At 43.7% G+C, this 3,148-nt stretch overlaps 1 long non-coding RNA gene across 1 annotated transcript; it reads left to right on the top strand.

The window, feature by feature from the left end:
- The first annotated feature begins 1,873 nt into the window (after positions 1-1,873).
- Positions 1,874-2,493, top strand: LOC139704566 (uncharacterized). The gene is made up of 2 exons (XR_011706433.1): positions 1,874-2,093; positions 2,198-2,493. It is a non-coding gene; the product is annotated as an uncharacterized lncRNA (long non-coding RNA).
- Positions 2,494-3,148: the final 655 nt, after the last annotated feature.

The following is a 3,148-nucleotide window of genomic DNA, read 5'->3' as shown; positions in this document are numbered from 1 at the left end:
CAATAGGAAGTGGGTTTGTGGCTTTCTTTTTCTCATTGTGGACAGAGTTAGGCAAAAACCTGCACAAAACATTGACAGTTATGTCACGTGTAGAAAAGCAGGGACATGTGCGTTCCTGTTGGTGATCTTTTCCCAGGATCCTCTTGATAGCCTCTGTCTCCTGTGGTAGATGGACAGAAGTTCACTCCCTTCCTTCCTTCTTCCTCCCGACTCCCCCCCCCAAAAAAAAAAACAGAGACAAAATTCATGAACACTCAAATCTGGCATTCAGTGAACTCTTATAGTGTTTAACATTCCATAAGAAACCACATGTTTTCATCCAGACCTGGAGGAACTACCTCGCTAATGCCCCCAGTTGAAAAATCTCTTAGGAGAAAATCCATCTTTAAAAAAAAAAAACAAATCATGCCTTCATTTACTCATATCTAGAGTGGGACATGCCGTGGCCAAATGGAAGCCACAGTAGATAAAGGAAAGTAAGAACATTGGTGATGGTGATCATGGAGTCACCTGGGTAGAAAAGGGTAATAATGCTAATGAGGCACAGGGGCACTCCTGCAATGTCAATAAGCAGATCCTCAGGGGTGGGGAAGATGGGGGGCCTGCATCCCTGGCACCACAGGCTGAAGAAGGGCTGAGCACGACGAAGCACTGCTGGCTGTGAGTTGTCACACGGGAGTACATACTTACATATTGCTGTATAACTGTATCCCTCAGTAAGAAGGGTGTTCCAACAAAAAGCAGGAAATATACAGTGATGAGGTTTTCTAAAAATATAAAATTTTCACATTAAAGATAATTTAGGAAAAATATGACAAGGTATATTACAAAAATTCTTTTATAAATTGTTTGCTTTAATGATATTAATGATGTTAATAATAACTAGCATTTTCTAAGCACTTACTATACACTAGACTTTCAAATTTCTTCACTTATATAGTTCATGTAAAGTTTACAACAAGTCCCTGAGGTAAGAACTATCACAGTCTCATCCATCTTACAGATGAGAAAACTGAGACACAGGCAAGCAATATGCCTTTTCTCAATTATTTTGCTTGTGACCAAGACAGCATCAAAATGCAGATAGTTACTGCAAGGAGTAGTGAGTAGAGGAACAGGGGTAGAGAGAAACTGTGGCCCTGGACTAGGAGGTGGTAGAAGGGTGCACTGCTCTTGACCACCCCACCGGGAGTACAGCTTCTGTCACCCTGAGCTTCAGGGTACTGAGGGAGGGACTGGGTCCTGGCTCAAAGGCCACAGACCCCCTATCCTGCCTCACTACTTTTACTGAGATTTAGATTTTCCTGAATAAATGTTTCTTTATTTGCTGGATGTCTTTAGCACAATTATCAGAGACCTCTGGTAGTAGTTTTTAAATTTTCAGCAGTGACTTTTTTTTTCCCCCTCTGGGAAGAGCATACGCAAAGCTCTTTACATTGGCATTCTGGAAATATTTCCCCTGGCTCCATAAAACTGTTTGCAGAAGCAGGTGGCAGGTGACCAGCCTGTGGGTGCAGTTTGCCAACTCCTGTTTCAGCCTAATTGTGTCCCTCTCTGAAAGCATGCCCTTCTGCGGATGCTGGGGAGTCCTTATGAGGTCCTAATGTAATGCCTCCTAGAGTCTCACCCCACACATAGATTGCTGCTGTTTAGTGGGAAATGTAAGCCGATCCCTGGGAAGATACTGGGTTCTCTGAGTAGTTTCCTCCTCTCTGGCAGTCTTCCTCACAAATTCTAGCCACCTACCTGTCTAATCTTTCAAACTCTGTCCTACAACTCAGAATTGGTTGTACTGTTTCTCCCCTCCCTCTGAATAGACATTGCCACATATTTTTTCTTGCTTTAGCAGAATTGCTGTCCTGTGTTGCCTGTTTTCCAACGAAAGAATATGGTTGTTGCATATATTCTGCCTAATTTGGTTACTTGTACAGAGCAGAACAGAGACCATTGGATTCCACCAGGTGATGACGTCACAGAGAAGCTGCAATTAGTGTCAGAGCGAGTCTCAGAGAAAGCCTCCCGCCTCTGCTCTTTCCCAGATACCATGTGTACGATACGCACCTGCTTCATGGTCCTTTGTCTCCTGTCTGCAGGCAAGTCCCTTTGGGAAACCCTGGTCCCTGCTCTCAGCCTTTCCTCCATGTTGTCAGACTCCCTGCTGGCCTCAGCCTCCAACTCCTGTCTGCTTTCTCTACAGGCTCTCTTGGTCAAGAAGTGACTCAGACTCCAAGGCATCTGATTAAAGAGAAAGGACAGAGAGTAAAAATGTTTTGTGTTCCAATAAAAGGACACAACTACCTTTTCTGGTATCAACAGATCCTGGAAAAACAGTTCAAGTTCTTGGTTTCTTTCCAGTATAATAAGGTCTCTGATCAATCAGGGATGCCCAAGGAAAGATTTTCAGCTGAGTGCTCTCAAAACTCATCCTGCAGCCTGGAGATCCAGCCTACGGAGCTGCAGGATTCAGCTACATACCTGTGTGCCAGCAGTGAATCCACACTGTGAAATATTCGCTGATCTCCGTGCACAAACCCACCCCAGGCCCAGCTCAGGAAGCAGGTGGCATGAGGTTTGCAGAAAATAACAGAAACTAATTAGAGACAGCTCAAGGCAAAGGGGAATTTACTCTAAGGCTAAATATGTGTCCCATAGAACTCCCCAAAAAGAACACAGGGATTTCTCAGAAGCAAATTGGAACAAAGTTTTGGAACCATGACATGGTTGACTTGACAACTCTTATTTCTTTTTTCCGCCTTGTTGACCGCATTATTCTTTTTTGCCATAAATTGTCATTTCCATTTCTCAGATCTGGAAGTGATGAGAAGGTTATAGATTCAGATGTCAGCCCTCCAGCCTTGTTGAGAAGGACCAGCTTGACTTTCTGTCATGCTAGATTATAAATCCAGAACATGGAAAAAACCTGATCCTGCTCTTTTCAACATGAGGCAAGAGGGTTGGGTTATAGGTTATTTACGACAACAAGGAGCTGGAAGCCTGTCCCTCTGACCTGTGTGGGATAAAGTTTTCAAGGAAAGCAATTCCCTGATGAGGAACTAGGGAACACAAAAGATATGCATCATAAGTAAGGAGTGAGGGGCAATAATTTCATTTGCTAGATACAGACCCTGGGAAAGGAGAAGAGTTTGGA

This window comes from Marmota flaviventris, chromosome 1 (assembly GCF_047511675.1).
Source record: "Marmota flaviventris isolate mMarFla1 chromosome 1, mMarFla1.hap1, whole genome shotgun sequence".
NCBI classification, from domain to species: Eukaryota; Metazoa; Chordata; class Mammalia; order Rodentia; family Sciuridae; genus Marmota; species Marmota flaviventris.
The sequence above is the reverse complement of the archived record's forward strand: the minus strand, read 5'-3'. Positions and strand labels throughout refer to the sequence as shown.